Consider the following 24,087-nt stretch of genomic DNA (forward strand, 5'->3'; position numbering starts at 1 on the left):
TTTTCAGAATTCTAACCTTTTGGAAACCTATTGTCACGCTCTCCGGGTCCCCTGCTCTGCCCCCCGGCTCACCTGCCACGCTCCCCGGCTTCCCTGCTTCGCTCCCCGGCTCCTCTGGCAGACATCCCCCGCTCCACGGTCTCCAGCCTCCACCACCTGCGGTCCCCAGGTGGCCCGGTCCCCACTCCCGGCGCCCGTCGGCAGCCCTGCTCCAGGCCGGCTCCCCTGCTTCCTATACACCGCTCCCTGCCCTGGCTTCTGGCACCCGGGCCTCGCGCATGCGCATTAGGGCGCGCGCGCGGTCATTGACCCTCTCTTAAAGGGCCAGCGTCCACTGACAGGAAATTGAACACACAGGTACAGGGTATAAAGGGGTTTAATGTCCAAGTGGGCGGGGCCTGTTCTTCGTGTTTCCTAAGCTAGGAGTCAGGTCTCCTTGTGTCTCTGTGATATACTTACCTATCTCTCTTCTAGAGCCGCTCCTGCCTCGCCATCCGGTCCTGCCGATTCCCGAACCCCGAACGCTGACTATCTGCCATCCCGTCAGTCCGTACCATCTCTGATCCCTGTGGTGACCCGTCCTCTCGCTCCATCGGTTCCGGACTCTGCCTGACATCTCGGCCTCCGAACCTGAGCTCCGTCACCCGGACTACCATCAGTGACTCCGTGGTCCCAGGGACTTCTCCATTCCACTCTTTTGCACGGACTGTCCTGCTACCCGTAGTGCTCCGGCTACCGGACCCCTTGCCTTCATTAAGGTGTTCGGCCCAGTGGATCCACCTCCTGGGTCTGCCCGTCCACCTGGCCCTAACACCTATAGAATCAGTGTTTGTGAAAAAACTGTACGTGATGATATTTTTTCAATATTTTTACTGAGTCCAATGATCAAAAGTATGAAAAAAATCACATCTTTCAAAAATTTTTACCCTTGGAAACCTGTGTTATTATTACTATGCACGAGCCCTAAATTGTCTGAAAAACAACAAATATGCTGGTTGGATAGACCTTGACCCAACAATTCAACGGCCACAATTAAGGAGAAAAGTGCTAAGAGAGTTAAATTTGCCCCTGAAATAACCCATGATACGGGCCAAGGAGGGACACACCATTTTGATCCGAAAATAGCCCAACACCATGAGAGACGGGCAAATCCGTGAAAAGACAAAGTTCCAAGCTACAACTGACGCAGGATCTACAGCACATACGCCCATTGTAATTGTTCATGATTTCCGGCCACTACGCATTTCAGCCTTCAGGGACCTGGTAATTCGAATGCTATGTCCAGGAGTAGAGATGAGCGAATCGGTCCCGGTTTGGCTCGAGGTCGGTTCGCCGAACGGAGCTCCCGTTCGAGTTCGGCTCGTCGAACGTTCGACGAACCGAACTCGAGCCAATAGGAAACAATGGCAGGCAATCACAAACACAGTAAAACACCTAGAAAACACCCTCAAAGGTGTCCAAAAGGTGACAAACAACTCACAACACAACACAAACACATGGGAAAGTGACAAGGACATATACTCATGCGAAAACAAAACAGCTGGACAAGGAAAAAGAGGAGGACACACAGATATAGGCATGGCACGCCATTCTAAAATCATGTAAAACACCGCAAGGTGACTCCAAGCGGAGTCTCCCTTTTTTCCAAAAATTGGGCCACACAGACACCCACCCCATCAGTGGCAGCACTTGGGCCCTAGTTGCAAACAGGATGTTTTGATTTGCATCAAGCACATTCAAAAATACGCCATAATTAACCGTCCCCAGGATGACACCGGGGTAGGTAGCAAAGTCTTTCCTGATCCCAGCTCTGTTCATCTTGGCTTCTTTTAAAAACACAGCAAGCAAGGGTTACTCCAAGCGGAGTCTCCCTTTTTTCCAAAAATTGGGCCACACAGACACCCACCCCATCAGTGGCAGCACTTGGGCCCTAGTTGCAAACAGGATGTTTTGATTTGCATCAAGCACATTCAAAAATACGCCATTCTTATCCGTCCCCAGGATGACACCGGGGTAGGTAGATAAAGTCTTTGCTGACCCATGACTTGTTCATCTTGGCTTCTTTTAAAAACACAGCAAGCAAGGGTTACTCCAAGCGGAGTCTCCCTTTTTTCCAAAAATTGGGCCACACAGACACCCACCCCATCAGTGGCAGCACTTGGGCCCTAGTTGCAAACAGGATGTTTTGATTTGCATCAAGCACATTCCAAAATTCGCCATAATTAACCGTCCCCAGGATGACACCGGGGTAGGTAGCAAAGTCTTTCCTGATCCCAGCTCTGTTCATCTTGGCTTCTTTTAAAAACACAGCAAGCAAGGGTTACTCCAAGCGGAGTCTCCCTTTTTTCCAAAAATTGGGCCACACAGACACCCACCCCATCAGTGGCAGCACTTGGGCCCTAGTTGCAAACAGGATGTTTTGATTTGCATCAAGCACATTCAAAAATACGCCATAATTAACCGTCCCCAGGATGACACCGGGGTAGGTAGCAAAGTCTTTCCTGATCCCAGCTCTGTTCATCTTGGCTTCTTTTAAAAACACAGCAAGCAAGGGTTACTCCAAGCGGAGTCTCCCTTTTTTCCAAAAATTGGGCCACACAGACACCCACCCCATCAGTGGCAGCACTTGGGCCCTAGTTGCAAACAGGATGTTTTGATTTGCATCAAGCACATTCAAAAATACGCCATAATTAACCGTCCCCAGGATGACACCGGGGTAGGTAGCAAAGTCTTTCCTGATCCCAGCTCTGTTCATCTTGGCTTCTTTTAAAAACACAGCAAGCAAGGGTTACTCCAAGCGGAGTCTCCCTTTTTTCCAAAAATTGGGCCCCACACACACCCACCCCTTCAGTGGCAGCAGTTGTGCCCCAGTTGTACACTTCACAGCTACATTTGCATCAAGCACATTCAAAAATACGCTATTCTTAACCGTCCCCAGGATGACACCGGGGTAGGTAGCAAAGTCTTTCCTGATCCCAGCTCTGTTCATCTTGGCTTCTTTTAAAAACACAGCAAGCAAGGGTTACTCCAAGCGGAGTCTCCCTTTTTTCCAAAAATTGGGCCACACAGACACCCACCCCATCAGTGGCAGCACTTGGGCCCTAGTTGCAAACAGGATGTTTTGATTTGCATCAAGCACATTCAAAAATACGCCATAATTAACCGTCCCCAGGATGACACCGGGGTAGGTAGCAAAGTCTTTCCTGATCCCAGCTCTGTTCATCTTGGCTTCTTTTAAAAACACAGCAAGCAAGGGTTACTCCAAGCGGAGTCTCCCTTTTTTCCAAAAATTGGGCCACACAGACACCCACCCCATCAGTGGCAGCACTTGGGCCCTAGTTGCAAACAGGATGTTTTGATTTGCATCAAGCACATTAAAAAATACGCCATAATTAACCGTCCCCAGGATGACACCGGGGTAGGTAGCAAAGTCTTTCCTGATCCCAGCTCTGTTCATCTTGGCTTCTTTTAAAAACACAGCAAGCAAGGGTTACTCCAAGCGGAGTCTCCCTTTTTTCCAAAAATTGGGCCCCACACACACCCACCCCTTCAGTGGCAGCAGTTGTGCCCCAGTTGTACACTTCACAGCTACATTTGCATCAAGCACATTCAAAAATACGCTATTCTTAACCGTCCCCAGGATGACACCGGGGTAGGTAGCAAAGTCTTTCCTGATCCCAGCTCTGTTCATCTTGGCTTCTTTTAAAAACACAGCAAGCAAGGGTTACTCCAAGCGGAGTCTCCCTTTTTTCCAAAAATTGGGCCACACAGACACCCACCCCATCAGTGGCAGCACTTGGGCCCTAGTTGCAAACAGGATGTTTTGATTTGCATCAAGCACATTCAAAAATACGCCATAATTAACCGTCCCCAGGATGACACCGGGGTAGGTAGCAAAGTCTTTCCTGATCCCAGCTCTGTTCATCTTGGCTTCTTTTAAAAACACAGCAAGCAAGGGTTACTCCAAGCGGAGTCTCCCTTTTTTCCAAAAATTGGGCCCCACACACACCCACCCCTTCAGTGGCAGCAGTTGTGCCCCAGTTGTACACTTCACAGCTACATTTGCATCAAGCACATTCAAAAATACGCTATTCTTAACCGTCCCCAGGATGACACCGGGGTAGGTATGTCCAGGAGTAGAGATGAGCGAACCGGTCCCGGTTCGGCTCGAGGTCGGTTCGCCGAACGGAGCTCCCGTTCGAGTTCGGCTCGTCGAACGTTCGACGAACCGAACTCGAGCCAATAGGAAACAATGGCAGGCAATCACAAACACAGTAAAACACCTAGAAAACACCCTCAAAGGTGTCCAAAAGGTGACAAACAACTCACAACACAACACAAACACATGGGAAAGTGACAAGGACATATACTCATGCGAAAACAAAACAGCTGGACAAGGAAAAAGAGGAGGACACACAGATATAGGCATGGCACGCCATTCTAAAATCATGTAAAACACCGCAAGGTGACTCCAAGAGGAGTCTCCCTTTTTTCCAAAAATTGGGCCCCACACACACCCACCCCTTCAGTGGCAGCAGTTGTGCCCCAGTTGTACACTTCACAGCTACATTTGCATCAAGCACATTCAAAAATACGCTATTCTTAACCGTCCCCAGGATGACACCGGGGTAGGTAGCAAAGTCTTTCCTGATCCCAGCTCTGTTCATCTTGGCTTATTTTAAAAACACAGCAAGCAAGGGTTACTCCAAGCGGAGTCTCCCTTTTTTCCAAAAATTGGGCCACACAGACACCCACCCCATCAGTACTTTACCCTCCACACCAGTCCCAAGCTGGAAGCACTGCAGCACTGCCTCGGCGAAGCGGCAACAGGCTGTGCTGCAGCTAATCTGCATAGGTGACAAACCCCACAATGCAGAAGAGGTGTGGACAGCTCTAAAACAGCATGCAGATCACTGGCTCACACCTCTGAACCTAAAGCCAGGAAAGGTTGTGTGTGACAATGGCCGGAACCTGGTGGCGGCTTTGAGGCGAGGCCAGCTGACACATGTTCCATGCGTGGCCCATGTGCTCAACCTCGTGGTTCAGCGGTTTCTAAACTCATACCCAGAGCTGTCTGATCTGCTGGTAAAAGTTCGCCGCCTGTCTGCACATTTTCGAAAGTCACCTACTGCTTCAGCCGGCCTTGCCGGCTTTCAGCGTCATTTGCATCTTCCGGCTCACAGACTGGTGTGTGATGTCCCCACGCATTGCTGATATGTGCCCGTTCAAGTGTCTCGGGAATTTTCAACAGATCCGTCCGAAGGTGGATGGCCCCTTATTATGTCACGAGGATGGGTCCTTTTTATCGAGATACCAATTTGTGAGTGTTTTTAGGGCATGTTTGAAGTCGTTGGGGTTAGATCCGAAGTCTTTCGGATTGGGGCAGCGAAGGAGGCCTCTATATGCGGCCTACCGGAGGAGACAGTTAAGCAGATTGGTAGGTGGAAGTCGCAGCGCTTTAAGTCGTATGTACGTCCCCAGGTGGTTGTTGGCAATTGAGGGGAAAAGGGGGGGGTATTAGGGTAGCAATGGGGGGGGTGAGAGTGTGTGTTTTTTGTCAATTTGGTTTGGTGAGGCAATAAAATGGTGTCGTCTGTACATTTTGTATTGCAGAAGCACCCCCCCTTCCTTCCCTGGTCTGGATCCTTGGCCACTCTTATGTGTATTGGGGAGCACGACGAGCGGACGCGAGATGGAACGGGAGACAGCTAGGTTTTGAGAAGGACCTGGCTCTCGTGCGATGGCTCGGTGTTCGGGGGTTAGGGTGGAACAGGGTGTTGCAGGAGGTGCATAGATACGCCCGGTTTGACAGACCTCCTGACATCTTAGTGTTGCATGCCGGGGGGAATGATTTGGGTGGGCGTCCTTTTCGAATCTTGATAACGGACATCAAACATGATTTGTTACGGTTATGGGTGTCGTTTCCAGGTCTAACGATAGTCTGGTCGGAGATAGTAGCGAGAAAGAGTTGGCAGAAAGCGCGGTCAGTTGACAGGTTGAACAAGGCGCGGGCGAAGGTTAATAGGGCGATCTCGAAGTTTGTTAGTCGGAACGGGGGTATAGCAATACGGCATGTTGAGTTGGAAAGGACGGAAGAGGAATTTTGGTTGGCTGACGGGGTACACCTTAATGCGGTGGGAACTGACTTATGGGCTCTTGGCTTGCAGGGAGGTATTGAGAGGGCCCTTTGCTTGCGGGGGGTCTCAGGCACTTGAAGGGTTTCAAGGTGCCTTCGTTGTGGTGTTGTTTATTGGTGGGTCCTTGAAGTTGGTTTAAAATTGGTTCGGGGATTCATCCGGGTATGGATCCCCTCATTGGCAGAATTGATGGTCCCCTAGTGATTTTGGGGGGGAACCCCGACGGGGTATGTCGGGGCCCCTGGGGGTGTGGTTGGGGTTGACGGAGGATTAACCCTAACCATTTGGTGCTACTGAGTCAGTGTGGGTAACGGCTGGGAGCAAGTTGAGGTTTTTTATTGCTCGGTTATGGGAATCACCAGGGTTTTGGTAGCTTCAAGGACCTTACCACATTGCAAATTTTATTGGTTATGTATTCTTGTTAATAAAATGGCTGCTATGGCCAAAATTATCCAAAGATAAATTTGTGTCTGTGTAATTACTTTTAAATAAGAAATGGGAATGGAGGTGTGGGGTATGAAAGGAAGACCGGAGTCAACAATTCCAGGGTCAAGCATGTTTATTTGCGTAAGCTTCGTTCCAGGGTAGAAAGGGTAAGAGTGCCTTTCAGAATTCGAAGTGGTCGGACTGTACGGACCACCAAGAACTGCAGGAGAGCTTGAACATCTTCCCATGGATGTGCGACATCCTCCCTCATCAGTTACGTAGGTAAGCAGGTTCTCAGCATTGCAGCCCATTTGTTGTCTTAAGTTAGTTAAGCGGGGTTAACTAACCTGTCAGTTCAGCCTCAGGTCTAAAGCAGAGGCCTGGACTCCACTCCTTACTCCTCACTCCACAACTCTCCTTAAAAACAACTGACTCCTTTTTCCTGCCCCGGGGTCTCCAGACCCTTAGGTGGGCGTTTCCTTCCGTCTGGTCCTGCCCACTGGTGTGCCTGTCTTTCCCTGGGGGAGGTGACTAGGGTTTTCTGGTTGGCTTTGTGTGACTTAGGTGAGGGAAGTTGTTATGCGGGGGCCTATGTGTGACTACCTGCAGTGTCAGGGCGTCACATATGTATGTGTGTATGTCTGCTAAAGGAATCCGCACCGTCATATTTACAAACACAAAATTTTGACTCTATGCACAGAAGAGAGTCATGCTATTTACATGATTTGTGTTTTTTTACCTTTTAAAACTATCATTAAATGTTAAGTTTTAGTTAGGGATTTATGCTTCTGTCTGTCTCTCTCCCAGTCTCTGTCATCTGTCTGTCTCTGTGTGTCTCTATCTCTATCCATGTCTCTCTGTCTCTCTATCTCTGTCTGTCTCTCTGTGTCTGTCTGTCTTTCTCTCTTTGTGGCTGTCTGTTTCTATGTCTGTCTGTCTCTTTTCCAGGTCTGTCTCTTTTCCAGGTCTGTCTCTTTCCCTGTCTGTCTGTCTCTTCCCCTGTCTGTCTCTTCCCCTGTCTGTCTCTTCCCCTGTCTGTCTCTGTATTTCTTTGTCTGTCTCTGTCTGTCTCTTCCCCTGTCTGTCTCTTTCCCTGTCTCTCTCTGCCTGTCTCTCTTTGTCTCTCTCTGTCTGACTCATTCCCCGTTTGTCTCTTTCCCTGTCTATCTCTGTATTTCTTTGTCTGTCTCTATCTGTCTGTCTCTCTCTGTCTGTCTCTTCCCCTGTCTGTCTGTTTCCCTGTCGGTCTGCCTTTTCTCCTGCCTGTCTCTGTATGTTTGTCTTTGTCTGTTTCCCTATCTGCCTCTGTCTCTTTCTCTGTCTCTGTCTGTCTGCCTTTTTTCCCTGTCTATCTCTGTCTGTCTCTTTCCCTGTCTGCCTCTGTCTGTTTGTCTCTGTCTCTTTCCCTGTCTGTCTATGCCTATCTGTCTCTGTCTGTTTGTCTCTCAGTCTGTGTCTGTCTCTCTCTATCTGTCTCCCCACTGACATCATATTATCTCACACATAAGCTTCTTATACTATGAATGTCCTTTGTTCCTATAGCAACCAATCACAGCTGCTATTAATAACTTGCAGCTCCCACCTCCATTCAGTTTAATGGAGGCAGGTTTTTTGGAGAGTAACTGTAAAGGTTAAATATTCCTGTTAAAACATAGTCTACAACGTTCCCTGAGTCACATGAGGTGTCTGCAAAATTTTGTGTTTGTAAATATGACGGTGCGGATTCCTTTAGCAGACATACACACATACATATGTGACGCCCTGACACTGCAGATAGTCACACATAGGCCCCCGCATAACAACTTCCCTCACCTAAGTCACACAAAGCCAACCAGAAAACCCTAGTCACCTCCCCTAGGGAAAGACAGGCACACCAGTGGGCAGGACCAGACGGAAGGAAACGCCCACCTAGGGGTCTGGAGACCCCGGGGCAGGAAAAAGGAGTCAGTTGTTTTTAAGGAGAGTTGTGGAGTGAGGAGTAAGGAGTGGAGTCCAGGCCTCTACTTTAGACCTGAGGCTGAACTGACAGGTTAGTTAACCCCGCTTAACTAACTTAAGACAACAAATGGGCTGCAATGCTGAGAACCTGCTTACCTACGTAACTGATGAGGGAGGATGTCGCAAATCCATGGGAAGATGTTCAAGCTCTCCTGCAGTTCTTGGTGGTCCGTACAGTCTGACCACTTCGAATTCTGAAAGGCACTCTTACCCTTTCTACCCTGGAACGAAGCTTACGCAAATAAACATGCTTGACCCTGGAATTGTTGACTCCGGTCTTCCTTTCATACCCCACACCTCCATTCCCATTTCTTATTTAAAAGTAATTACACAGACACAAATTTATCTTTGGATAATTTTGGCCATAGCAGCCATTTTATTAACAAGAATACATAACCAATTAAATTTGCAATGTGGTAAGGTCCTTGAAGCTACCAAAACCCTGGTGATTCCCATAACCGAGCAATAAAAAACCTCAACTTGCTCCCAGCCGTTACCCACACTGGCTCAGGAGCACCAAATTATAAGGGTTAATCCTCCGTCAACCCCAACCACACCCCCAGGGGCCCCGACATACCCCGTCGGGGTTCCCCCCCAAAATCACCAGGGGACCATCAATTCTGCCAATGAGGGGATCCATACCCGGATGAATCCCCGAACCAATTTTAAACCAACTTCAAGGACCCACCAATAAACAACACCACAACGAAGGCACCTTGAAACCCTTCAAGTGCCTGAGACCCCCCGCAAGCAAAGGGCCCTCTCAATACCTCCCTGCAAGCCAAGAGCCCATAAGTCAGTTCCCACCGCATTAAGGTGTACCCCGTCAGCCAACCAAAATTCCTCTTCCGTCCTTTCCAACTCAACATGCCGTATTGCTATACCCCCGTTCCGACTAACAAACTTCGAGATCGCCCTATTAACCTTCGCCCGCGCCTTGTTCAACCTGTCAACTGACCGCGCTTTCTGCCAACTCTTTCTCGCTACTATCTCTGACCAGACTATCGTTAGACCTGGAAACGACGCCCATAACCGTAACAAATCATGTTTGATGTCCTTTATCAAGATTCGAAAAGGACGCCCACCCAAATCATTCCCCCCGGCATGCAACACTAAGATGTCAGGAGGTCTGTCCAACCGGGCGTATCTATGCACCTCCTGCACCCTAACCCCCGAACACCGAGCCATCGCACGAGAGCCAGGTCCTTCTCAAAACCTAGCTGTCTCCAGTTCCATCTCGCGTCCGCTCGTCGGGCTCCCCAATACACATAAGAGTGGCCAAGGATCCAGACCAGGGAAGGAAGGGGGGGTGCTTCTGCAATACAAAATGTACAGACGACACCATTTTATTGCCTCACCAAACCAAATTGACAAAAAACACACACTCTCACCCCCCCCATTGCTACCCTAATACCCTAATACCCCCCCCCTTTTCCCCTCAATTGCCAACAACCACCTGGGGACGTACATACGACTTAAAGCGCTGCGACTTCCACCTACCAATCTGCTTAACTGTCTCCTCCGGTAGGCCGCATATAGAGGCCTCCGTCGCTGCCCCAATCCGAAAGACTTCGGATCTAACCCCAACGACTTCAAACATGCCCTAAAAACACTCACAAATTGGTATCTCGATAAAAAGATATATGTAATAAGGGGCCATCCACCTTCGGACGGATCTGTTGAAAATTCCCGAGACACTTGAACGGGCACATATCAGATGCCACAACCATCCCCAAACGGACTAGTCTACCCACACCTCTCTGATCAGTTTTCGATTTCCTAATCCAAAATTCAACTCCTTTTTCCACTGACATAATGTCACCCCAATCCAAGCCCCCGGGGAACGCCTTACTGGGCGATACCAACTCCCCAACCCGCAGGGCTCCAAAAAACGCCAAAGAAAAGGCTAACTTAAACAAACTCACCTCAAACGGAGATAGACAAACCCCCCACAACGCCCTACCCAGCCGGGTAGGGACCCAGCCCAGCCCAGCTGGGACCCAGTTTGAGCGAGGAACGGAACAAGTCCTTCCCACACCAAGGTTTGCAGGCCCTACCTCAGTCAGGGTTTCACCCACACTCTACAGCTCCGGAATGTCATGCTCTTCAGCCTCCTCCTCCTCCTGCGCATCCTCATCCACTTTACCCTCCACACCAGTCCCAAGCTGGAAGCACTGCAGCACTGCCTCGGCGAAGCGGCAACAGGCTGTGCTGCAGCTAATCTGCATAGGTGACAAACCCCACAATGCAGAAGAGGTGTGGACAGCTCTAAAACAGCATGCAGATCACTGGCTCACACCTCTGAACCTAAAGCCAGGAAAGGTTGTGTGTGACAATGGCCGGAACCTGGTGGCGGCTTTGAGGCGAGGCCAGCTGACACATGTTCCATGCGTGGCCCATGTGCTCAACCTCGTGGTTCAGCGGTTTCTAAACTCATACCCAGAGCTGTCTGATCTGCTGGTAAAAGTTCGCCGCCTGTCTGCACATTTTCGAAAGTCACCTACTGCTTCAGCCGGCCTTGCCGGCTTTCAGCGTCATTTGCATCTTCCGGCTCACAGACTGGTGTGTGATGTCCCCACGCATTGGAATTCAACTCTGCACATGTTGATCAGGATATGTGAGCAGAAGAGGGCAGTTGTTGAGTACCTGCATCACCTAAGCCATCGGGAAATGGGTCAAACTCCACACATAACACCTGAGGAGTGGAGATGGATGTCCGACCTATGTACCATCCTCCAAAACTTTGAGGACTCCACCAAGATGGTGAGCGGCGATGACGCCATTATTAGCGTCACCATACCGCTTCTCTGCCTTCTAAAACGGTCTCTGCTCAAAACCAAACATGATGCATTGCAGGCGGAACACGATGAGTTGGAGCAAGAAACAGTAGTGGGTGTGGGTGATAACACACAGCCCAGCCTCGTCTCATCACAACGTGCAGTGGAGGACTATGACGAGGAGGAAGATGAAGACATGGAGCAACTCTCCGACCAAATTGAGGATATGACATGCATACCAGTCATATGCTCAGTTCAGCGTGGCTGGCCAGAGGACAGGGTAGATGAGGAGGAGGAGGAGGAGAAGGAGGAGGACAGCATGTTCAGTCATCGTGTTGGTCTGGATATTGAAGTGATGGCTGTTAAGAGTCTGGCGCACATGGATGACTTTATGGTAAGCTGCCTGTCTCGTGACCCTCGCGTTAAGAACATCTTGGCCGACAATCATTACTGGTTGGTAACACTGTTAGACCCACGCTACAAGGAGAACTTTATGTCTCTTATTCCCGAGGCGGAGAGGTCAGCCAAAATGCAGCAGTTCTGGAAGGCCATAGTCACGGAAGTAGGCAAAGCATTCCCTTCACAAAACGCTAGCGTCATAATTGTAACACTATTAGTTAAAAGAAAGGGATAAACTGTAAAAAAAACAAAATAAGGCATAACTTTTTTTTAACATCAATTTTTTTTTTTTAGATTTAACCAAAGAATGTGCACATTTGTTATAATAAACAAGTGAAAAATGTTGAAAATCAGTCATCCAAAGGTGTGTGAAAAAAAAATATATATATGGTACCAATAAAAATGTCACTTTGTCCTGCAAAGAATGCAGCCCCCCACATTATTTTTTTCCTCTGTGCGGCCCATACACCCAGCCGAGTTTGAGACCCCCTGCCTTACACTATATAGATATCATGTTCATTCCCCATCTATCTTGCTCAGGAGAGCATCTCCCTCCCCCGGCACCAAGAGCAGCTCATACTGAATTGTTACAATGACTACATTGACACCCCCATACTTTGCACTGACGAGGGGCAAGCACCCCGAAACACCGTGTCTGCAAATTGGGATTCTGATCTGGCTTATATATCCTGAGTCATATTGCAATGGATTGTTGAAAATCCACTTGTGACTTTTAGGATCGCTACTTCCAATAGGTGGCGCTGTGCTAGAGTTTGTCTCCTTTACTGGAGAGACAATTTGTACATTGACTAGTAACACTGCACACAGAAATGCACCTTAATATTCCACTGTTAACCCTTTCCTCCCAGCAGTAACACACAACTCCTCACCTTGATATCATGGTGATTTATGGTCAGAATGACTTCAATGCGATCAGTGATTTCTATTCTAGCTCTGCTCACATAGATTTTATATCCACACTCAACTATAGGCCGTTCTTCATATTTTGGGGGTTTTTAGTCAGATATACTAGTTTGTGCCTGTATAGTATTGGTGTAGATGGGAGTGTAGGGCATGGGTTACATGGCACTGTGGTGGGATACTGATGGGAGGTATTGGTGCTGTGTTTGAGGCTTCTACTGGGTATTTTCCTACAAATACTGGAACAGCTCACTGCTTAGAATGATCCTTCCCAGCTCTATAATATATTATATATACCCCACAATGCAGGCTCACACACACATTTGTCTCAAGTGTGTTGTAGGGACACAGATACAGTCTTGGTCATGTGACTAAAGGCTACTTTACACACTGCGATATCGGTCCTGATATCGCTAGTGTGGGTACCCGCCCCCATCTGTTGCGCGACACGGGCAAATTGCTGCCCATGCTGCACAACACCGAACAGAACCAGTCACACATACTTACCTGCCCGGCGACGTCGCTGTGACCGGCGAACCGCCTCCTTTCTAAGGGGGCGGTTCGTGCGGCGTCACAGCAACGTCACTGAGCGACCGCCCAATAGCAGTGGAGGGGCGGAGATGAGTGGCCGGAACATCCCGCCCACCTCCTTCCTTCCTCATAGCGGCTTTGAGGCAGGTAAGGAGAGGTTCCTCGTTTCTGCGGTGTCACACGGAGCAATGTGTGCTGCCGCAGGAGCGACGAACTACATCGTTACTGCTGCAGTAACGATAATCGAGAATGGAGACCCATGTCACCGATGAGCGATTTTGCACGTTTTTGCAACGATGCAAAATCGCTCATCGGTGTCACACGCAGCAACATCGCTAATGCGGCCGGATGTGCGTCACAAATTCCGTGACCCCAACGACTCCGCATTAGCGATGTCGCAGCGTGTAAAGCCCCCTTTAGTGGGAGTGGTGTACAGGGTCTTAGCAGTAAAGAGTATTCCATATTTCTGCCAGATACCCACAGAGATATTGAAATCTGAAAAAAGAGACTTCTGCTCATTGAAGGTAAGAACTGCTCACATAGCGTTCAACTCCACAGCAAACGTGTGCTCTAGCACTGGCATCTCAGCAGGGATATTCCCCTACTACACATGTGTGTCTGGGTCGCTGTGACAGTTTACAGGACATAACTCAGGGCACCTAGACAGAAGGCAGAGGGACTACTTTCTATTTCTGGTGTAGAGCTTAGTACAATATATATATATATACTATTACATGTGACACATGTACCTTGTATTACCATTATTCGCTGTATATGAACCCCTTTTCTCCGGGCATTATTTGTCTATAGCATTTTTCACGAACCTGAGGCAACTGAGAACCCTTCAGTGAAGGAATTCCACTAACCCTCACAATACCAACCAGGGGCCTCCCTGCAGTAACTCAGGTAGTTGTACCCATTCTCTTTCCGCATTCTATGTGTTCTTCTTCTTTCTTCTTTTTTTTCTTTTTTCTTCTTTTTATTTCTATCATGTAGTTCAGGGGTTTATAGATATATGTCCTGCATCTCATATTTCCTTTAGTGGTGCTTCTTACCCATTCTCATATCATTTACCCTAGTATTTCATGATCCTGAGGCGACTGAGAACCCTTTAATAAAGGAATCCTTTTTCACTTGAATTGTCAAGTGATACTTACCAGTGACTATCACGTAATGTTACAGGTAGTTGCATTTTCTTCCTCTTCTTTCTCTCCTTTCTTCTTTGTCACACGGTCCATTGTGTTATAGCCCACGTGTCATGATAACACTTGTACCATCTTTTCATTTAGATTCCACCTACAATTATTTACCGATTCCAGTTCTGAAATAGGCTTTCATCATCTACTCACTAGAATTCTCAAGTGCATAAGGTACTGAGACATATACATGTTCACACCATTATAAAGAACAAAGTATAAACATTGAGGTTTTTCTCACACCCATGTTCCTGTGTTCTTTGATATGATATGTGTTCATTTCCTTCACTATATAGGATTGCAAGTTTTCCATTTGTACCTTAATGGCAATGACGCTATACAATTGAACACATATCATCCTGTTATCCATATAGGTGTGTATTTACCTGCTTGACTATTTTTGGTTGTTTGATCCAGAATGTTTCTCCAGATAGGTCATGTGGAAATTTTCTTTCCTCAGTACAAATGTTTTCACTATGGCTTTGGAAAAATTTTTTGTATGTGCATCATGGTTATTTGACCCATTGTACTCTCAAGTAGCAATATATTGTACTGTTATGTTGTACTATGTACTAATTACGTGTTTATATGGTTTTGTAACCCTTTATGATCTTAGATAACTTTATCCTTGATAAAGACCTAAAAACAAGGTCGAAACGTTGGATGAATTATCCTTTTGCACAAATAAAGAATTTTCAGCATTCCAAGAGTTCTTTTCTTACGGTATTGATCACTATAGTGTGCCAGAGCTATTTCTATTGAATTGACTCTTATTTTTTCTGAGCACCTGCTATATACACAGTGAGCCAGACATATTCAAGTTTCATTCAGAAGGCAGAGGGAAGCCTTAGCAGCTGAGCCTATATCTTGGCTTGTGAGCATTAGAACAGGCCGGCGATTACAGGGTAACATGAAAAATGTCCAGCTTGCATTATGACTAGAACATGACAATATCCTTTTAAGTACTAACCTATGATGCGTTCCTAAGCAGTTGATGTTATATGTTCTACATTTCATTTTCTGCATACTTTACAAGTAGTAGAATTTGCTTTGATATAGGCAACTGGATTTTCACAATGAAAAGGCAAAGGATAACGCCCGAAAAAGACGCCATACATTATGTCAGTGCCATCACTGACAAACCTGGATTGACCATGAAATACATCAATCCCCTTAAAGGTGAGTTAAAACAAGTTTTAACTAAATTGCCTTAATATTGTCATGCATTAGAATGACTGTCTTAGGTAATGATAAATATTTTCTACAGGAAGAGGAGTGTTTGCTGAAACTGAAATCGAAAAAGGGAGTTTTGTTGCAGAATATCGAGGCGAGCTCACGTATGCACTTACGATGGTAGACAACTACTCGAGATTTATGGTTGTGGTACAAGTCAAAGATCTAATGGCCCATACTGCAGCGAAGGTCTTCCAAGCACACTTATGCAGACCTCATGGCTACTCAGAGAGAGTCCTCACAGATCAAGGCACTGCCTTTGAAGCGGAAATCTTCAAGGACTTCTGCAGCTTTTACCGATGCAGGAAGATGCGCACTACACCCTACCATGCTCAAACCAATGGTTATCAACCTGCTCAGGACTTTACCCCATATTCCAGATGTGGCCTTACAAGTGATTTATAGAGGGTTAACAATACGTTGGGATCACCGGATCTAATCTCCCTTTTTATACACCCTAAAATCTTGTTTGCTTTAGAATAAACAATAACATCATAAAGGTATAGCAGTACCGTTTCAAAGTTTCGGTGTCCCAAGCAGCATTCCATCAGCCTCTGGAAGGTTCCTGGCAAATTGCACAGCTCGAAGGGCATGCTTTTGAACTCGCAGAGACCCATCGGGGTGGCAAAGGCGGTCTTCTCCCGGTCTGCCTCAGCAACGGACACTTGCCAATAGCGACTAGTGAGATCAAGGGTAGAAAAATAATTTGCAGTTCTCAATGCAGCTAGCTATTCCTCAATACAGGGGAGTGGTGCTGTCCTTCTTCTTTAACAGGACCAACGGAGCTGCCCAGAGGCTACAACTGTCACGGATAACCCCAGCCTCCTTCATGTTGCTCAACATGTCCTTGGTACACTGGTAATGTGCAGGTAGTTTTGGCTTATATCTCTCTTTGATGGGTGGGTGTGCACTTGTGGGGATGTAGTGTTTGACCCCTTTTATTCTTCAAAAGTCTAGCGGATGTTTGCTGAAGACTTGCTCGTATTCTTGCACTAGCCTGTAGACCCCCTTCTTGTGATGTGAAGGTGTGGAGTCAGTGCCTACGTGTAATTCCTTACACCACTCCTCTGGCTGACTTGGTGAGCTGTCACTGAATGGGTGGGCTGAAGCAATGGTGGATGCTGCTGTTTGGATAGCATGTGTATCTACTGAGAACAGCTTATCAATGGTGGCAAATCGGAGCAGCTTAATCTCTTGCTCTCCGCAGTTCAACACTCTCATGGGCACTCTTCCCTTCCATATTAATGAATAAAACTATGATGTAAATAGCATATAGATACCCCACAAATGCAGATAAAAGTAGGTTATGGGAAAAGGGGGAAGAGAGAAACAGGAAAATAGTGGAATAAAGTATACCTTCCAGGTGGGAGAGGAAATGGCAGCACAGCCAGTGGAGGTGAAGCAAGGGGAGCCTGCAACTAAAGAGTTGAGAGCGTTATCACATGGTGACTGAGCCTGATTGTAACGGGAGCATAGAGGTGCCGATCCTGTCTTACCTGCGTTGGTGTAGAAGTGGGTGTCCTGTGGTGGAGTCAGCTGTGTGCAGTGGTGGCCGTGGGTTCTTTTATGTGCGACCGTAGTAATAGCTGCGCCCACTTCCTGTATGGGAGTGGAATGCAGTGAGGCTAATGGAACGCACGCCTGCGCATTTGTGTTTAACGTCGCGCATGTGCAGAACGGAGAAAAGGCTGCGCTCACTTCCTAATGAAAGGGAGTGAGACGCAGCTGGGAAGGGAAGGGAAAAGATTAGGGTTTGGGGATGATGAAAGGGCTTTCTACGGGCAAGGATGGCAAAGGGTGGCAGTGACGGAAAGTCAGGCAGCCTGTCCTGTCCTGTCCTGTCCGTCCGTCTTTTTGTATCATGAATTGGAAAGACTGCAAGGGGGAGGGGAGGTGCTTGGAGGAGGAGGAGTTATTCAGATTAATTGCAGTGGGCGGCGGCTGCAAAAAGCATCATTCTTCTTGTTTTTGCTCTGCAAAACAGCCTTTTCAAGGGTTGGCTTGGGTGACAAAATGTCTTCTGTAGGCGTGGGTTTGTCTCCCTCTCCCTAAGATGTGTCCGGTATAGGCCAGGGTGCCACTCAAGGCCGTAACCAATTCGGGTTATAGCTTCTCGGCCTTTTGGCTAAGATCAAGTGTAGTTTCGGAGGACGCTACCTTGGTCGGTACTGGAAGGTGCCTGGGATTGCACGTCTGCCGGCCTTGAGGAAGTGTGTGCGCCTTCTGGTGACACATAGCCCTCTTGTGCCTGGACGGTTCCCAGGCAACGGGAGGCGATCACCTTTGTTATTTTGAAGTCCTACTGATAAACAGAAAAAAAAAAAAATTAAATCTGTTCTTATCAGTTTAATATCTGATACGTCCCCTCTCTGGGGACCATATATTAAATGGATTTTTAGAACAAGGAGATGGAAAAAATCTTGCTCTGTCCACTCCACGCATTGACCTGGTATTGCAGTACCTCCAGGACCGGTGCACCCCTTCTTAACCCAGTTTCCAAAAGCAGAACTCAATTCACCTGATTCAAATGAGCCCCATTAGTGAATTGAAAGAAAGCAAAAACTTTATATGCACCTCAATTTGGCCAATTCACTTTTCACACTTTCACCCTTTGTTTTATCTTTCACACCTTTTACTTGCTTTATTGATGCAAAAGCTGTGCCAAATAGCAAACTCATCTCCACTCAACTTGACCAACTCTGCTATGTCCCGTGCAGTATCTTATTCTCAGTCTTATCTAGATCATTTGCAATTGAATAGAATAGATCCCTTTTGGACACATTGGATTCAGCTGCTGCAGTGACTGCAGGTGTTAGAAGATGCAGACTTGGCATCAGGTGCTGTCTATCAGATTCCACTCCAATTAAAGCTTCCATTGTTTTTCGGTGTTTTCTTTGAGCAATGATGATGTCTTTAGTGATCTGTTGGCTCCCTCTCCTGGAGGAAGAGTTTGCTTGCTCTTGGACTTTCAAAAAGAGAGGTCATGATAGACATTTAGCTTCTGAGCCCAATTGGGGACAGTCATGGGTGATGAATGTTTTGCAACCTGCTGCGAAGCCTGATACCGCAATATAAGGAACGTCAAATACTAAGAATGGGCGGCCTATGAAAGAATTAGTACTTTCATTAAGCATACTTAAACGGCTAATTGGGAATAGACAAACTGTAAAAAGCCCTCTGAGAAAGCCCCTCTCTAACCTTTGTTAGTAAGCTTTTCTGTAGTCTGCCTGTTGATGTATTTTCCGTTTGAACAGTGCACAACATGAAGTGACGGAACACTGGCTTGTCACAATGTCCCCCGCTGACATCACGATAGCGCTGCTGCCTAGAAAGCCAGCTGCGCAGCAGAAGTTGCTCTTTGGGTGGGATGGTGGGCTAATGTATCTATTCCTGCTTGGTGTGAGTTTGACATGATCTAGAGCAACGAGTTCCAGCGGCTAGCGGTTGATTATTGGCTGTAATGGGGCTTTCTGGCTGGTGCCAGCCTTTCTTCTTAGCACACAGGAACCACAATCCCTACACCATGCTTCGATGGATTCTCTCATCCCAGCCCAGTAAAACTACATATTTCACACAGTTATAAGCAGCCCATGGGCATTCACCTGGATTAAAACCCATAACAGCTCATAGACCAAACAATCAATCTACCACTGGACCAAAGACAGGAAGCTAAATCCACTGCCTGCGGTAACTAACTTAATCCTATAGTCTACTCACACAACAAACCCAAGAGAAAGGAAAAAAACATGGCTTCGATTATCCATCCAATGAAAACGCATAACCATTGTGAGCCATTGGACAATGCAATTGCACACATGGTGACATGGTGCACGGCCCAATGAATCAAGTCTGTACTTCATATTCACGGTTTAAGCCCTTGGGTTCTAATGTGTCCAGAGTACATATCCAGAAAGATTCCCTTTCTTTGTGCTAAGCACAAGTCAACAATACGTTGTAAGCAGATTCTATTACCAGTCCCACACCATTTTGTGACGCATAATCGCACAGTGGCCCAATTAAGATTCCAAGTCATCGAACATGTCCCAGCCATACGCAGAGGAGGCGATAGAATTAGGAAGCTCAAAGAAAGGGAATCTTTCTGGATATATACTCTGGGCACGTTGGAACCCAAGGGCTTAAACCATGAATATGAAGAACCGACTTGATTCATTGGGCCGTGCACATTTTTTCTAACGCCCGGTTCTTTTTCGTGTTCACACTATATATGGCTCCAGTATGTATGGAGTTCCATTCTTCCTTGTTTTTTATTTGTCATGTTTGTCTGATTACCTTGTCTAACAGTTTTTTCTCCCCTTTCTTTACCTTCCAGGTTCCCATAGTCACGTGAAATATCCCTGTTGCACTTGATTACGGCTCACTATTCACTATAGGATGTCTTATATCTAACATCACACTCTCACCCATCAGCACTCTATAGGTTTGTATAAGGTATGCGCTTACACATCCGGTCCTCCATAGGTATTTCCACTTATGTAGCACTATCCCTATGATCACTCATAACTCATACCCTTGTAGTCAATTACAGCCTCCTCTCTCCCCTCTCCCCTTCTCCCTTTCCATCTATAATTTTGCCAGTACAATATTAGTTTACATTAGGCACACACTCACATATTCCTTTCCTTAGTGACTTATTGTAATTCACATTCGCATACAATTCTCTATGCCTGCCCCATTACTACATTCATACCTACTTGACCCTATCCTGATACCCCTTGTCTCACCTTGTTGGTCCCTACACCTGTTATCATCTCCTTTCCTGTGTCTGTCTTGTCACACAACACATTTTAGCATATCCCTTGTGCTCCTTATTACCTGTCCTGCCTATTAGAATTATGTCCATTATGTCCATGCATGGCCCAATGAATCAAGTCTGTACTTCATATTCATGGTTTAAGCCTTTGGGTTCCAATGTGCCCAGAGTATATATCCAGAAAGATTCCCTTTCTTTGAGCTTCCTAATTCTATTGCCTCCTCTACGTATGGCTTGGACATGTTCGATGACTTGGAATCTTAATTGGATCACTGTGTGATTATGCGTCACAAAATGGTGTGGGACTGGTAATAGAATCTGCTTACAATGTATTGTTGACTTGTGTTTAGCTCAAAGAAAGAGAATCTTTCTGGATATGTACTCTGGGCACATTAGAACCCAAGGGCTTAAACCGTGAATATGAAGTAAAGACTTGATTCATTGGGCCGTGCACCATGTCACCATGTGTCCAATTGCATTGTCCAATGGCTCACAATGGTTATGCGTTTTCATTGGATGGATAATCGAAGCCATGTTTTTTTCCTTTCTGTTGGGTTTGTTGTGTGAGTAGCCTATAGGATTAAGTTGGTTACCGCAGGCAGTGGATTTAACTTCCTGTCTTTGGTCCAGTGGTAGATGGATTGTCTGGTCTATGAGCTGTTATTGGTTTGAATGCAGGTGAATGCCCATGGGCTGCTTATGACTGTGTAAAATATGTAGTTTTACTGGGCTGGGATGAGAGAATCCATTGAAGCATGGTGTAGGGATTGTGGTTCCTGTGTGCTAAGAAGAGAGGCTGGCACCAGCCAGAAAGCCCCATTGCAGCCAATAATCACTTAATAACTTTTTCAACTTGTCATCATATGGGAGGCCTTCCATTCCTTGTAGTAGTCTAGTTGCCCACCTTTGAACTGACTCTAACTTCTGAATGTCCTTTTTAAAATGTGGAGCCCAAAACTGGTTCCCATATTCCAGATGTAGCCTTACAAGTGATTTATAGAGGTTGATCATCTTTACTTATCATTTAAAACTTTCAAACTGGTACACTCAACACATAAAGCCCCCCCCTTTTAAAGAGTAGTTTCCCTGTACCTAAGTGGGGGTCTACCTAGGTTGGAGCGAGTGGACCTTCGGGGTCCGGTGTCAGTGGTGACAGGCAGTGGGGCAGAGGGAACAGTCAGTTCCTCCTCCCTGCTATCATGTGGGGCAGGCGGAGGCGTAGGGGAGCTGGGTACAGGTACATCCCTGGGCACTGGCTCGCGGTTAACCGTTTCCATCATTTCTTCATCCACGGGTTGTGGGAACAGTATCACTGGAAGGATCACCGCACCGTTCTGTGTAGGCCAGTCTGCTGGAAAATCACCCATCATGGTGTGGATTACCTCTTTTTCCTTCTCCACTGGACTGGGAACTGGAGCCTCATCCGCTACTCTCAATGCTGGTGGGCACTTCTTCAGGTGGTCTCGGGAAACCGTGGCCAAAGTCCCCCCCTGGTCACGGCTGATCTGGTAGGCCTTCCCATTCTCCCATCCTGTGGGCTGGACTACATACGGGGTTTTTTCCCATTGATCATCCAGCTTGTGGGCCCTTCTTTTCCGCTTCAGCACTACATCCCCAGGTTGGAAGGAACCGGCAGGCGCCTTCTTGTTGAAGCACTGCTCCTGTTGTCCCCGACTCCGGCACAAGTTCTTTTCAACATACTCCTGGACCTGTCGGTACTGTGTCCTCCGCCGAGTGTCCCATTCAGCTGTCGACAGGAGTGCTTCTGAAGCTTCCAAGCCCATTTCCAGATCCACTGGTAGCCGGCCGGGACGAGCTCTCATCAGGTATGCTGGAGTGCATTTCGTAGAGCTGGAAGGGATGTTGTTGTACATATCGACCAGGTCAGGTAGCTTCTCCAGCCACAGGTTCCGCTCTTCCAGTGGTAACGTCTTGAGGAGGCCCAGGACCAAGTGGTTCATCTTTTCACAAATGCCATTGGTTTGGGCGTGGTAAGGCGTGGTCCGGATTTTCTTGCAGCCGTACAACTGGCAGAATTCCTGGAATACCTCTGCTTCAAAGGCCGGACCCTGGTCGGTAAGCACCCTCTCCGGGTACCAATGCGGTCAACAGAAATAAGCCTGGAAAGCCTTAGCAGCGGTGCGGCCGGTTAAGTCCTTAACTGGGACAACCACCAGGAACCTCGAGTAGTGGTCTACGATGGTCAGAGCGTAGGTGTACCCACTTCGGCTGGGGGTGAGCTTTACATGGTCAAGGGCAACCAGCTCCAGCGGTTGGTGTGTAATGATCGGGTGTAGGGGTGCCTTCTGGCTGGCCTCGTCCTTCCTTCTCAATGCGCAAGGGCCACATTCTCGGCACCAGGCCTCCACAGATTCCCGCATTCCACTCCAATAGAACCGCTCTCTTAACAACATCTCTAGCTTCTTCCACCCGAAGTGCACTGCACCATCATGGTATGCTTGCAGGACGGTGGGCACTTTAGCCTGGGGAATCACCAGCTGGCGGATCTTCTCGTGAGTCTTTGGATTAATCAGCTCGCGATACAACTTCCCCTGGTGTAGGTATAGCCGGGTCCGTTCTTGCCACAGACGTTGGGCTTCGGCAGGGGCAGCAGGGTCTATCCCAGCAGAACCCTGTTCCACTAGAGTCTTGACCAGGCGGACAGCAGGTGCCTGGTCCTGAGCTTCCTGCCAGTCCTGTCGGGGCAGCGGATCCAGGTTCACCCGTTGTTGGTAGACGTGCACCTTCTCAGTGAATGGCCGGTGAAATGCAGGCAACTCGATCTCTTCGAGGTCATCATCCTCTGGCCCCTCTTCCGACAGGTGGGGCATCCGGGAGAGTGCATTGGCATTGACGTTGGTACGGCCGGCCCGGTACTTGATGGTGAAATCGTAGTTGGCTAACCTGGTCACCCACCGCTGCTCCAACGCGCCCAGCTTGGCCGTATCTAGATGGGTCAGCAGGTTATTGTCTGTGTACGCGGTGAACTTGGCTGCTGCCAGGTAATGGCGGAAACGCTCGGTGATAGCCCACACCAGTGCCAAGAGCTCAAGCTTGAAGGAGATGTAGTTCTCAGGGTTCCTCTCAGTCGGTCGGAGTTTTCGGCTAGCATAAGCTATTACCTTTTCCCTTCTGTCTTGGACCTGGGATAGAACAGCCCCCAAGCCCACATTGCTGGCGTCGGTGTAGAGGATGAATGGGCGGCTGTAGTCAGGGTACGCTAGGATTTCCTCTCCGGTCAGGGCTGTTCTCAGCTGGCGGAAGGATTCCTCATGCTTTTCTTCCCACACCAATGGGGCTACTAGGGATCTACCACCCTTGGTCTGTCCTACGAGGAGGTCTTGCATGGGGGCAGCCATCTTTGTGTACCCCTTAATGAAGCGACGGTAATATCCCACCAGGCCCAGAAACTGCCTCACTTCCCTCACTGTGGTCGGTCTCGGCCAGTCTTGGATGGCGGTGATCTTCTCGGGGTTGGGGGCGACACCTTCCGCACCAACCACATGTCCTAGGTACTGCACTCTGGGTTTCAGCAGATGACACTTTGAGGGCTTCAACTTCATCCCATACTTGGCAAGGGACGCGAACACCTCGGCTAGGTGCTCCAGGTGGGCTTCATACGTCTGTGAGTACACAATCACATCATCCAAGTACAGCAAAACGGTCCCATAGGCAGTCTTCTCTCGGTCTTCCGGTGC

At 47.8% G+C, this 24,087-nt stretch overlaps 1 pseudogene; it reads left to right on the forward strand.

The window, feature by feature from the left end:
* The first annotated feature begins 17,894 nt into the window (after positions 1 to 17,894).
* Positions 17,895 to 18,101, forward strand: LOC142282599 (U2 spliceosomal RNA; annotated as a pseudogene).
* The last annotated feature ends 5,986 nt before the right edge of the window (positions 18,102 to 24,087 follow it).

This window comes from Anomaloglossus baeobatrachus, unplaced genomic scaffold (genome assembly GCF_048569485.1).
Source record: "Anomaloglossus baeobatrachus isolate aAnoBae1 unplaced genomic scaffold, aAnoBae1.hap1 Scaffold_514, whole genome shotgun sequence".
Lineage (NCBI taxonomy): Eukaryota > Metazoa > Chordata > Amphibia > Anura > Aromobatidae > Anomaloglossus > Anomaloglossus baeobatrachus.